This window comes from Oryctolagus cuniculus, chromosome 6, assembly GCF_051225735.1.
Source record: "Oryctolagus cuniculus isolate XC-2025 breed Fujian yellow rabbit chromosome 6, ASM5122573v1, whole genome shotgun sequence".
Classification (NCBI taxonomy): Eukaryota; Metazoa; Chordata; class Mammalia; order Lagomorpha; family Leporidae; genus Oryctolagus; species Oryctolagus cuniculus.
In genome coordinates this window covers 98,956,455-98,970,993 of record NC_142872.1, presented here as the reverse complement: position 1 = coordinate 98,970,993, position 14,539 = coordinate 98,956,455, and the positions used below count along the sequence as shown (strand labels likewise).

Sequence of the window (14,539 nt, the reverse complement as noted above, 5' to 3'; positions counted from 1 at the left end):
CGTGCTGTGGCCAGCGCACTGCGCTGATCCACTGGCAGGAGCCAGGTGCTTCCTCCTGGTCTCCCATGGGGTGCAGGGCCCAAGCACTTAGGCCATCCTCCACTGCACTCCCTGGCCACAGCATAGAGCTGGCCTGGAAGAGGGGCAACCGGGACAGAATCTGGCGCCCCAACCGGGACTAGAACCTGGTGTGCCGGTGCCGCAAGGTGGAGGATTAGCCTAGTGAGCCGCGGCACCGGCCAATTGGGAATATTTGAAAAGAAACAAAATTAGGAGGCAGGAGCAGTGGCTTCCTCTGCTGTCCATACTGTCCTCTTCTGCTTCATTCTGACTTGACCTTCTACTCCTGACCACACACATCTTCATCGCTATAGGTGTCCTCCAAACTCCACTTCAGCCAGTCATGCCTGAGGCCCCTTTTCACAGAGAACTCTTCTGTCAAAGCTCAGAAAAACACCCTGTGCAACCAGAACACCTTCACCCCCGAGTCCTGTCCTTCTATGCTCCTGCCGGACAGCTTCCTGCCTTCTATGCTTCACGACAGAGTGATAAACTTCCTTATTTTTTTTTCCCTCCTAAAGTTTTCAACAATTTAGCATTCCTCACCCCTTAGGCCTCTGCCATCTCTCACCCTAAATAATACCTGTATCTGCTTCCCGTGTTTCAGCTTCCACAGAGCAGAGAGCTCCCGGTCAGTCACAAAAGTGGTCATCATAGGAAAGCATGCCTTTGATCTTATTATACTTTACAAATACACTTTACTATCTCCTGTTTTCTGCAGAATAATGTCGAAACTCTTTAGGTTGACATTCCAGGTCATTCTTTTATAACTTTACCTTCCAAATTTCTTTTGCATGTCTGCCCTTTTCCAGAAAACGTATAGTCTCTTTTCCAATAACATCCTATACATTCTTGTAAGAGTTAGTTTCCATGTTAATTGTTTTCACTATCTCTTTTAAGCCTTTGAAGACCAGTGAAATAATAGTTGTCTTTGAAATGTTCCTCAGTTATGTTTCCTAGTCTTAAGAAAAGTTTATGTTCATTTACTTGAAAGGCAGAGTGACAGTGACATACCAAACACACACACGCACACACACACACACACACAGAGAGAGAGAGAGAGAGAGAGAGAAGGAGACTATCTTTCATTTATTGGTTCACCCCCCCAAATGCCCACAACAGCCAGGCCTGGGCCAGGCTGAAGCATGGAACTCCATCTGGGTGTCCCCATGGTGGCAGGGGCCCAAGGACTTGAGTCATCACCTGCTACCTCCAAGGATCCATTGATAGGAAACTGGATCAGAAGCAGAAGAGCTAGAACTCAAACCAATATGGGATGCAGGCATCCAAAGTTGTGACTTAAGGTGCTGCATAACATCTGCCCCCCCTTACAGTATTACTAGAATACAGTTTTTTTTAATTTTTATTTAATGAATATAAATTTCCAAAGTACGACTTATGGATTACAATGGCTTCCCCCCCTATACCATCCCTCCCACCCACAACCCTCCCCTTTCCCACTCCCTCTCTCCTTCCATTCACATCAAGATTCATTTTCGATTATCTTAATATACAGAAGATCAGCTTAGTATACATTAAGTAAGGATTTCAACAGTTTGCTCCCACACAGAAACATAAAGTGAAAAACAATAGATGATTTTTTTTAAATGATGATGAAATCAGATCAGACCTATTGTCATGTTTAATCCCAGTGAGAGTCAAGTTGGGAATTGATAATTTCTTTTTTTTTTTTTTACAGAAGATCAGTTTAGTATGCATTAAGTAAAGATTTCAACAGTTTGCACCCCCATAGAAACACAAAGTGAAATATACTGTTTGAGTACTCGTTATAGCATTAAATCTCAATGCACAGGACATTAAGGACAGAGATCCCACATGAGGAGTAAGTGCACAGTGACTCCTGTTGTTGACTTTACCAATTGACACTCCTGTCTATGGCATCAGTAATCTCCCTATGCTCCAGTCATGAGTTTCCAAGGCTATGGAAGCCCTCTGAGTTCTCCGACTCTTATCTTGTTTAGACAAGGTCATAATCAAAGTGGAGGTTCTCTCCTCCCTTCAGAGAAAGGTACCTCCTTCTTTGATGACCTGTTCTTTCCACTGGGATCTCACTCACAGAGATCTTTTGCCAGAGTGTCTTGGCTTTCCATGCCTGAAATACTCTCATGGGCTTTTCAGCCAGATCCGAATGCCTTTAGGGCTGATTCTGAGGCCAGAGTGCTATTTAGGACATCTGCCATTCTATGAGTCTGCTGAGTATCTCACTTCCCATGTTGGATCACTCTCCCCTTTATTTATTCTATCGGTTAGTGTTAGCAGGTACTAGACTTGTTTATGTGCTCCCTTTGACTCGTAGTCCTTTCATTATGATCAATTGTGAACTGAAATAGAATACAGTTTTAAAATCTGATTCCTTAAAGATGGAAAGTAATATTCTAAAACAATCAGTTGTAATATAACATGACTGTTTAAAGGGTAGTTCCTTCAAATGCCTCATGTAACATGTAATTCCTTCCATCCTTTCTCAGATGAAGCAAAGCAGAGTTATTCACCATCATTATGCATCTTTGTTACAACATGCTGAGGTCTTTCCATAGAGGTGGGACTAAAAGTTACTTTGATAACTTGAAAAAACATAAATATCGATGTGAAAATACCTGAAATATTTTAATTAAAATATTTAAATGTGGGGCTGATGCTGTGGCTTAGTGGGTAAAGGTGCCACCTGCAGTGCTGGCATCCCATGTGGGCACTGGTTTGAGTCCTGGCTGCTCTACTTCCAAACCAGCTGTCTGCTATGGCCTGGGAAAGCAGTAGAAGATGGCCCAAGTTCTTGTGCCCCTGCACCCATGTGGGAGACCCAGAAAAATCTGGCTCCTTGTTTCACATTTGCCCAGCTGGGACCATTGTGGCCATTTGGGAAGTGAACCAGCGGATGGAAGACTTCTCTCTATCTCTGCCTCTCTCTCTCTGTAACTCTGCCTTCCAAATAAATAAATAAATCTTTAAAAAAATTTAAATGTGCACTCATTCACTAACAACCTTTTGAAGCAGTCAAAGTCCTCTTAAATATGCATGATTATCTGATATTGGAATTGTGGTTCCCCAGTTTGATTAAAACATATCCATAAAATATAATCTTCAATTACACTTTGTTTTTTCTTCAGATGGCTTGAAAACATGTGAACAATTGAAGTCCAAGTTCTTCCTAAAGTTTTATTGTCTTTTTTCTTAATAGTTTACAGGCCACATTTGTTTGGTGGTAATTTTTTAAAATTTGCATCTTTCCAGAGTTAATAATGATTCATTTTAGTTTCAATGGAAATAACACTTTATCTTTGTCTATGTCTATTTAATTGGTAAACATCCTATGTAGGGTATTGAAAGTATTCATGGAAAATGTGTATTACAAAAAATATATGCATGGATTTCAAAGTTTTTTGTACAGAAAATAACTTACGTTTCAATTTCATCTTTCCATGAACTTTTGAAGTTCCCTGTCTTTCCATAAATGACATAATACAAGTATAATTGGGGTAAAGTGGTCTGGGAAACACAGGTGACTCTTGCTGAGCAATAAGGATCTCCCTGTGGGGCATCAGTACAGGACTGCACCAGAGTGGCCTGTTACCCGGGCATTTGTTCTGTGGTGGGCTCGGTCAGCATGACTGCTGAAGGGTCAAGGGGCACCTGCCAACTGGTGAGTTATTAAAGCAGAAGAAGATTGAAGAGGCGTCTCCTGTAGTTAATATTCAGGCTTCTTTTCTAGCACTGCTATAGAAGGAGAACAAGACATACATTTCCTTAATTCAAGCTTAAGTGGCTGAAGACTTTTGCAAGCATGGGATTTTAGGTGAAGCCATAGAATAGCTCAATGCCAACATCATTGGAGATTAGACAACCAGGCCTTTGGTTTCATAATATCACTCAAATTTTCATTGTTTATTTATTTTTTTCACCCAGGGCCACAAAGTGCCACAGAGCTTAAAGCTATCATCTGGGCGAGGTTAAATGGTGTGCAGGGATCAGTTAGTTAGTTATCTATTTTTAGCATCTAATGTTTCAGGAACCTTGGGGGAGGGGTACAAATTAACCCCAGAATGGGTTTTGAATGGCCCTACACAGTAGTTCTCTTCCCAGTGGTATATCCTGATGAGTGGCACCTTCTGGATAAAAAAGCTGAGGTCTCCCTTCCTCTCCTTATCCTTCCATTCCTTTCTTGTGGGCACATATCTATGAAGACATTTTTCAGCTCTAAGAATTTCTGTTATTAAATGTGTGGGAGGATATCATTTGGAGGCAATAAGACTATGATGGAGTTGTATTACACTAAAGAGTGGAAGAAACACAATTTTGAAGAAAACTGGGTATTCTTCGTTGATAAATAGAAGCAATTTTTAGCAACTAATTATGGAAGAGACTTTTTATTGGAGAAGCTTTTTTCCCCCTATCACTTTCCCTCCTTTCTCTTGAAGAATAAAAATTTTCCATTTTCTGTCTCTCAGTATTCATATAGGGATGCACACTTATCTCAATAGTTACAACAGTCAGTCAGATGAAAAGAGTCATTTGGATACTTTAATTTCAGATGCATTAATTTTATTTACTTTAGATTATCAGGTTCTGGAAAAGAGTTTACAAAGCCAAACAGAACAATATATTTAAGGGTAATATTTGAAGTCAGGCACAGAAAAGGTCCTATGATTTCACTCCTATGTGGAATTTAAAAACACTGATCTCATAGAAGCTGAGATTAGAGTAATGGTTGCCAGAGGAGGGAAGAAGGGGATGGGTTGAGGTTGGACAATTGGTACAAAGCTTTAGGTAGGCAGAAGAAGTAAGTTTTGGTGTTTTAGTGCACACAGAAGGGTGAATATAGTTAACAGCAATGTACTGAATAGCTCAAGACAGCCAGAAGCAAGGGTTTTCAAGAATATTTATTCATTTGTTTCAGAGACTGTGGGGTGGGGTGGGGAGAAACAGACAGATGTCTGAGAAACAGAGAGAGAGAGACCCACAATAGCAAGTACTGGGTGAGGCTGCAACTGGGAGCTAGTAACTCAATCTAGGTCTCCCAAGTGAGTGAGAGGGACCCAATTATTTAGGTCATTACTTGTTGCCTCCCAGGGTTCACATTAACAGGAAGCTGGAGTCTGGGCTGGAGTCAGGACTTGAACCCAGGCACTCCAATGTGGGAGGTGGTTGTCTTAAATGTTATGTTAAATGCCCCTCACAGAACAGAGAATGTTGAATGTACTCATCATTAAGGAAATTGATAAAAATTTGAGGTGATGGAGGTGCTAATAATCCCAATAATCACTCAATGTATAAGTGAATCCAAACATCCACCTTAGGGTGGGAGTTTGGTGCAGCAGTTAAGTCCCTATTTGGGATACCTGCATCCCCTATTGGAGTCCTTGCATTTGAGTACAAACTGCTTTGGATTCAGCTTCCTGCTAATGTATACCCTAGGAAGCAGTACATGATGGCTCAAGTAGTTGGGTCCCTGTCACCTACATGGGAGACCCACACGGAGTTCCAGACTTCTGGCTTCTTCTTGGTCCAGCCCTGGCTGTTAAGAGCATTTGGGGTGTAAGCCAGCATGTGGAATCTATCTCTCCCTCTGTTTCTCTACCATTCAACTGATTAATTAAATTTTAAAAAGAGACTTCTAGTTAAAAATCATTATATCTACCAAAAAACTAATTAAAAAACATAGTATCCCTCAAATATGTGTACAATTTGGAATTACCAAGCCTGGGTGCAGTTATGATCTATCATTTAGTAGTAATGTGATATAGGCAAATCACCTCCTTTACACATTTTTCACTCTCTTAATCTGTGGAGTAGTAAAAATAAGATTTTCCTTATAGAATTGTGGTGGAGCTTTGTGAGAACATATTTTTAAAAACTTACCTAGAAAATAAGAGGAACTGTGAAAACATGAATTTCTCCTCATTATTTTTCCATATATTGTATACACAAGAGATGTTTTATCATTGCATCAAATAATGACCTTTTGATAATATTAGTAGATTTCCATTCATTGGGATGATTTCAGTTGGGTCCAGTGTATCTACCATTAAGTAATAACGTAGTTTTTCCTTCATTCTACAGTGATGTGGAGAGCTAGATAATTACTGAATTCAAGTACTTTGTGGGAACTTCCAAGTATAGAAATACTGTCCTGTTCCACATGCCTTAAGGGCTGATTCTGAGGCCAGAGTGCTGTTTAGGACTTCTGCCATTCTATGAGTCTGCTGTGTATCTCGCTTCCCATGTTGGATCATTCTCTCCCCTTTTTATTCTATTGGTTAGTATTTGCAGACACTAGTCTTGTTTATGTGATCCATTTGACTCTTAGTCCTATCATTATGATCAACTGTGAACAGAAATTGATTACTTGGACTAGTGAGATGGCATTGGTACATGCCACCTTGATGGGATTGAATTGGAATCCCCTGGTACGTTTCTAACTCTACAGTTTGGGGTAAGTCAGCTTGAGCATGTCCCAAATTGTACATCTCTTCCTTCTCTTATTTCCACTCTTATATTTATATTTAACAGCAATCACTTTTCAGTTAAGTTTCAACACTTAAGAATAACTATGTATTGATTACAGAATTCAACCAAAAGTATTAAGTAGAACAAACAAAAAAAAATACTAAGAGGGATAACGTATTAAGTTGTTCATCAACAGTCAGGCCAAGGGCTGATCAAGTCACCATTTCTCATAGTGTTCATTTCACTTTAACAGGTTTCCTTTTTGGTGCTCAGTTAGTTGTCACCGATCAGGGAGAACATATGATATTTGTCCTTTTGGGACTGGCTTATTTCACTCAGCATAATGTTTTACAGATTCCTAACAGGGATCACTTTTCAGTTAAAATTTAAACACCTAAGAATAATTGTGTGTTAATTACATAGTTCAACCAATAGTACTAGAACACAAAAAATACTAAAGTGGATAAAGTATTACATTGTACATCAATAGTCAGGACAAGAAGCATGCAGATCCGGCTGAAAAGGCCATAAGAGTATTTCAGGCATGGAAAGCCAAGACACTCTGGCAAAAAAAAAAAAAAAAATGACCTAAATGAAAGATCTCCGCGAGTGAGATCCCAGTGGAAAGAACAGGTCATCAAAGAAGGAGGTACCTTTCTCTGAAGGGAGGAGAGAACTTCCACTTTGACTACGACCTTGTCTAAATATGATCAGAGTCAGTGAACTCAAAAGGCTTCCATAGCCTTGGCGACTCATGACAAGAGCCTAGGGTGATTACTGATGCCATAAACAAGAGTGTCAAATTGTTAAGTCAACAACAGGAGTCACTGTGTACTTACTCCTCATGTAGGATCTCTGTCCTTAAAGTGCTGTACATTGTGATTTAATGCTATAACAAGTACTGAAACAGTATTTTTCACTTTGTGTTTCTATGTGGGTGCAAACTGTTGAAACCTTTACTTAATATACGCTAAATTGGTCTTATGTATATAAAGAGAATTGAAAATGAATCTTGATGTGAATGGAAGGGGAGAGGGAGCGGGAAAGGGGAGGGTTGCGCGTGGGAGGGAAGTTATGGGGGGGAAGCCATTGTAATCCATAAGCTGTACTTTGGAAATTTATATTCATTAAATAAAAGTTAAAAAAAAAGAAATACTGTCCTGTAAGATGGTGTGTTGGGGAATGGTCAGTCAGGTCTCTCACATCTTTAAGTTGGGGAGACTATTGTGAGAAGTATTATCTAAAATAAGTTACTGATTCAGGTCTTCAATTCACTTTTCAACAGACACAGTTTTGTCTTTGAGGGCAAATATTCACTCTATTCTAGGCAGACCCATGATGAGGAAAATGAAACTGCAATGCATCATGGGAGGAAGCTTGCCCTAAGGGGCCTCTAACTTTGAGTCGAAGCAAAGAATGCTGATGTCAACTGGTAATAATGAATGAGTGTGGGTACAGAACCCATGCACTCATGCTTCATTATATTTTATTACAGTATTCTGAATAAGGCAGAATAAGAAAGAAAAGGGGTTATTTTTGAGATATCAATAATGTTAAGCTTTCTTTGAGGGCTAGAAGGGAAAAGGCACCAGCTCTATCACTAGTGTCGCTTCCACTCTGAGACTTTTGTTTAAGTAGTAATAGGGACGTGCTAGGCTCAAAACATTAAATATTGGGTGACTACTCATCCTCATTCTCAGAGGGTTTGGAAAATGAATGACATTAGCTTGGCTTGAAAACTATAGAATAGAATATATTTTTAGCATAATAAATCATTTCAATCCGTTCAGAAAATAGATCCATAGAAAGCACAAACAGATGGATGCCCATGTGCTGCTTTGTAACATGTCCAGGACCTTAAAACTGGATAAACACTGAAACCCTGCAGCCACAAATCTGTCCTTTCTCAAACAAAATCCTATGAGATTATGAGAGCTGCTCTAATAAAATATGCACATTAAAAATTCCAGGAACCTCTGCCAAATTCTCTGCTAGGGCCATATGATAAATGTCTCAGAGCATAGGTATTAACCCATTTCTTATTGATGAAAATATGCATAAGTACTTCTAGGATGTCTGTTTCTGTAACAACCCAAGCACTCAGGATATTAAACCAAATAGAAAATCATACTGAAATACTGTAAAAAATGAAGTTATTTTCCCATAGTCTCTCATCACATTATCTAACAAGACATTATAATAATTTAAGGCCATGAATATAATTTGACTATATGTTTCCACTAAATAATACTTAAGCTGAGCCCTCATGAGAGAATTGGTTAGAAATAAACTCGTATTTTTAAAGCTTGTTCTTCATGTGATTTATTACATCAACCCTTTTCTTTTTCTTTTTAAAAGATTTATTTACTTGTTTGAAAGGCAGAGTTTACAGAGTGGGAGGTAGACACACACACACACACACACACACACAGAGTGAGTGAGAGAGACAGAGCGTCTTTTCCATCCACTGGTTCACTCCCCAGATGGCTGCAACAGCTAGAGCTGGATCAATCTGAAGCCAGGAGCCAAGAGCTAGGAGCTTCTTCTGGATCTCCCACGTGGGTGCAGGGGCCCAAGGACTTGGGCCATCCTCTGCTGCTTTCCCAGGCACATCAGTAGGGAGCTGGATTGGAAATGGAACAGCTAGAACTTGAACCGGTGCCCACATGGAATGCTGGTGTTGCAGGCAGTGGCATTACTTACTACGCAACAGTGTCAGCCCCAGTCCTTTTCTTTTTCTATATGGTTGTAATTAAATATTTTATTGAGGCAAGAAAAATATTAATTGGAATTGAAGGCATAAAATAGAAAACAAGTTTACCTAAGGAAGAAATGAGGTCTTTCTGAGGCTTATACATCTGGCTTAGGCCTGCAACCTATTTAGCAAGTAGGCATTCACAGATGTTTGCTGAATGAACAAATGAATGGGTGAGTAAAATTGGTTAGGATCTCTTCAACTCCAGGGTGCTGACATAGCAACTGCTCTTTATTCATTCATTCCTTTTAATGCCATGCATTTTTCACTACAACAGAGTGTATCTCTATGAAGTATTTTAAAAGGCAGAATTGTAAATCAGGTCTTGTGATGGGTTTTGTCCCTGCCTGGTAACTGAATGACAATCTGATTGTCAAGGTTTTTTTTTTTTTTTTTCTGCCCCCCCCCTCCCCCCTTGAAACTGTACTTAAAAACCCCAGTGCCACAGGGTCCTTTGGGTTCTTTCCTCTCTTGGAAGCGGCCCTCCATGCTGCTCTGGCTGGAGGTCTTTGACGCTAAGAAATCTTTTTAAATCTCAAAACAAAACAAAACAAAGCAAAACAAAACAAAAAAAAAAAACAACCAAACCAAACCAAAGGCAGACTTGAATTCCTTGTTTGAAGAAACAACAATTATGAGCACTTGTTTAAATGCTTTAGAAATGACAGTTACAACTGGGAATGGTAATTTATTCTCACCACAAACAATTGTATGCTAGACATAGAGATTTTGGGGATGAGCATGTCACATCCCTTCCATTGGGAAACACCGAAAAATTGGAGAATTTGGGATTGACACACAGACCACTACAAAGTGGTAAGTTCCATGATGGGGGGATGCCTGGAAAATTTTTTAAAAATCACTCTGCTTGGGTTTGACTGCAAAAAGCAGGAAGTCTTCCCAGAGACCTGAAGGATTAAATCAGCACATAATAGGGGTGAAGCAATGATGGTGGAGAGCATGGCATATCCAGAAAGGAGACATGAGGTGGAATGCTCCTGCAGCAAGGACTTATGTGTTGGTGAAGAGGAGCAGGGCTGACGCAGAGGGGAGGATGTGGTCAGAGGGAAGCAATGCAGGTAAGCAGAGGCTAGGGCTGGGGGAAAGACTGACGTCACTGCAGCATCCAGGAAGGTCACTTCCTGCATTCAGAAGAGGACGTAAGAACACAGCAACAGAGATGTCCGTGGATTGGGAAGGTAACCATCCCAAGTGCCGTCTAGATGAGAATGCCATTCTCCAGGAAGTCTCCAGGGAAAAAGAGATCTGGAAGTGAGAATGTTATTAGGTCCGCTCACACCCTGATGATATATTTAATGGATTACCTGAAGAAAAAAATCTCAATGTCAAAATGACTTCCCAGGACACATCCAAATCACTTCGTCTTTTCCCTAGAGCTGCTGAACAGCTGGTATGTACAGAGTATGAAAACTAGTTTTACTAACAGCCAGTCTCCCCCACCCTCAACCATGTAAGAAGGTTAATCTCCTTCTGCTCAATCAGGTGATAAATCCTAAAACTAAATGGAAGCAATTCTTTGATTACCCGACGTTACAGATATTCAAGCCAGAGTCCCCTTCAATAAAGCCCAGAGGTGACCACAATAGCAAAGAAATATTTCATGCCCTTTTATCCTGTCCCTGCAACATTCAAATATAAAACACACATGGCAGAGAATGAAGAAGCAAGAGTTCTACAAAGATGCTATCTAACTATTACTGTTGCTTATATTTAGCATCATAAATGGCACAGAATCTGTGAAAGGGGAACAGGCAGCAACATACATGGAAGTTACATCTGACAGCATCTTGGACCTAAATTTTTAGTATTTGAAGTTAGTTAGTGAAAGCAACTGATTCTTTTCAAAATATGGATTTTCCCCTGCAACATCATTATCCAATAGGAAATACTTTAAAGAGTCAATTACTTCACCTCCACCTCAATTCAGTCCAACTTTTATTTTCTTTAAAAAGAAAAAAAACTTTATAAAAGAGATTTACCATGCTTGGTAACCTAGATACATGGTCTCAGGAAATATCTAAATTAATCCCTCATGCTGTAATTTAAACCTATTTCCTTTTATTCTTTCCTCAGTGAAATAAATGAACAGCTGTCCACAACCTTGTCATATGCTTTCAAACTATTCTTATAACACCTCAGCCTTCTATTCTGCAAGCTGAATACTCCTCCTCCTTTCCTTTCTTGTTTATAGATATAAACAATTTTACTGTGAATTCACTCTTGTTAGAATGAGAAATCCCCAACATGCAGATCTGTTCCATATGATAGTTAATGGATGCAAAAGTAAGTGTACAACAGACAAGCTACTGAGATTTCCATAGGAAATTCATGATGCTAGGATGAAGAACAACTTCGAAGGGAGTAAGGGGATTAAGATGGCAGAATAGAGAGGGGGCTTATTGCTCGAGTCTAGGAGAAGATAGTTTTTAAAAAAGAGAATGAAGTCTCAGGGAAGAGTTAGGGAAAAAATGACAGAAGAAATTCCACACAAATTAGAGACACTGTGGACCTATATGGAGGGTGTGGACATGCTCAACTCAGGACCCCAGCAGCTGAGAATCTCAGCACCAGCTCTGGAGTGAGGTGAGATCTACAGCAACCCACGCAACTGGCAATAAAACTATGGGAAGAGCCTGGCAGGAATATATCTTGGAGCCCTGTGGGGGATAGTGTACCTGCCAAACTAGAAGAGATAAAAAAGGGGGGGCTCATTTCTCTCTCCCTGACCACCCTGTAATTGGCATCCTGTAACAAGCTGATACAGGGCAGGCGCCATTTTGGACATATGAAACAGTTGTGCCAGCTTGCGTCCGCATATCCGGCAACTAGCCAAGCAGACACCTGAGTCTGGTGGGGAGAACTGACAGCGTTCTGGGTGCTCGTGACTGTGGGAGGCTTGTGTGCCGGGACTGTGAAAACACGTGGCTGTGTGGGAGGGTTCAGGTGTGGCTGGGACTTTGGGCAGTCACTGTGGGAGACTCCACATGCTCAGGGCTCCCTGATGCCCTGGTGAGGCTCACTGCTACATAATCTGTGCTTTCATCAAAGTCTTCACAGGTCCTTTGTGTGGTTCTTGTGCCAGTGTGGATGAATATTATACCCACTGTGGTTAATGCCCAGGTACCAGTTTCCTTTGAGGAGAGGATGTGAGCTAGGTCTACTCCAATAAAACTGAAAAAAAACTCCCCATTAATAAAAAAAATTAAAGGAGGTTTATCCCACCCAACCTAGTGTCACTTTGGACACTCCCTTCACCTGGGAGAACAGAACAGAGCTCCCTGGCCACACTCACCACATGCCTCTATGTATTCACTGCAAAAGCAGACACTTCACTAATCCACAGAGGAATCATCTAAAGATTAAAGCCATTACAGGGAAAACACAAAGAAGAAACCAACAAGTATCTCCATGAATGCTGAATAACAAACACAGCAATTCAAGAAACAGGAATAAGGAAGACTTCATGACACCCACAAAAGACCACAACATTTGAATACTAGAATGTGAAGATGAAAAGATTGAAGAAATGCCAGAAATAGAATTCAAAAATGTGATCATAGAATTACTTGGGTGATACCAGAAGCAAATCCATGAACTAATGTAATCTGTAAATGACATGAAAGCAAATTTCTTCCATAAAACTGAGCTCTTAAAGAGAAAAAACAATGAAATCTTAGAATGAAGATTTCAATAGAACAAGTAAAAATGCAGTGGAAAGCATTAAAAACAGAATTGATGAAGCAGAAGAAAGAATATCTGATTAAGAAGATAAATCACAGAAAATTATACAGCTTCCATCATGTTAATTCCTAAATCTGAAAAAGACACAACAGAGACCAATTTCCCTGATGAACATAGATGTAAAAATCCTCAACAAAATTATAGCCAATGAAACCCAACAACACATTAGAAAGATCATTCACCAAGACCAAGTGGGATTTATCCCTGGTATTCAGGGATGGTTCAACATTTGCAAATCAATCAATGTGATATATCACATTAACAAACTGAAGAACAAAAACCATGTGATTATCTCACTAGATGCAGAGAAAACATGAAAAATACAACAGCCTTTCATGATGAAAACCCTAAGAAAATTGTGTGTCGAAGGAACATTCCTCAACACAAAAAAATTTATGAAAAACCCATAGCCAGCATCCTATTGAATAGGGAAAGTTGGAACCATTCCTATGGTGATCTGGAACTAGAAAAGGATGCCCACTATCACCACTGCTATTCAATATAGTCCTGGAAATTTTATCCAGAACCATTAGCAAGAAAAAGAAATCAAAGGGATAACAATTGGAAAGAAGGAAGTCAAACTATCCCTATTTGCAGATGACATGATTCTATTTAGTAGGGATCCAAAAGATTCTGCTTAGAGACTGTTGGCACTCATATAAGAGTTTGGTAAAGTAGAAGGATATAAAATCAACGCAAAAAAATCAACAAAGACAATGTCATGGCTGAGAAAAAACTTCTAAGATCAATCCTATTCACAATAGCTACCAAAAAATTCAAATACCTTAGAATAAATGTAACTGAGGATCTCAAAGATCTCTATAATGAGAATTACAAAACATTAAAGAAATAAATAGAAGAACATACCAAAAAATGAGAAAATCTTTCATGGTCATTTATTGGAAGAATCAATATCATCAAAATGTCAATATTATCAAAAGTAATTCACAGGTTCTATGTGATACCAATCAAAATACCCAGGATGTTCTTCTCAGATATAGAAAAAATGATGTTGAAATTCACATGGAAACACAGGAGACCCTGAATAGCTAAAAAGTCTTATACAACAAAAACAAAACTGGAAGCATCACAATATCAGATTTCAAGACATACTACAGAGCAGTTATAGTCAAAACAGCTTGGTACTGGTACAAAAACAGACAGAGAGACCAATAGAACAGAACAGAAACTCAAGAAATCAATCCAAACATCTACAAACATCTTTGACAAAGTAGGTAATAACAATCCCTGGAGCAAGGACAGTATCTTCAACAAATGGTGCTGGGAAAACTGAGTTGTCATATGCAAGCAAGACCCCTACCTTAAACCTTAAATGAAAATCCACTCAAAATGGATTAAAGACCTAAATCTATGACCTGAAAACATCAAATTATTATAGAAGAGCGGGGAAACCCTGTAAGACACCGGCATAGACAACGAGTTCTGGGAAAAGGCCCCAGAGGCACAGGCAATCAAAGCCAAAATAGACAAATGGGA

At 39.6% G+C, this 14,539-nt stretch overlaps 1 protein-coding gene across 4 annotated transcripts in view; it reads right to left on the bottom strand.

The window, feature by feature from the left end:
• The window catches only part of KCNB2 (potassium voltage-gated channel subfamily B member 2), a 485,359-nt gene that overhangs the window by 126,023 nt on the left and 344,797 nt on the right, over positions 1–14,539 (bottom strand).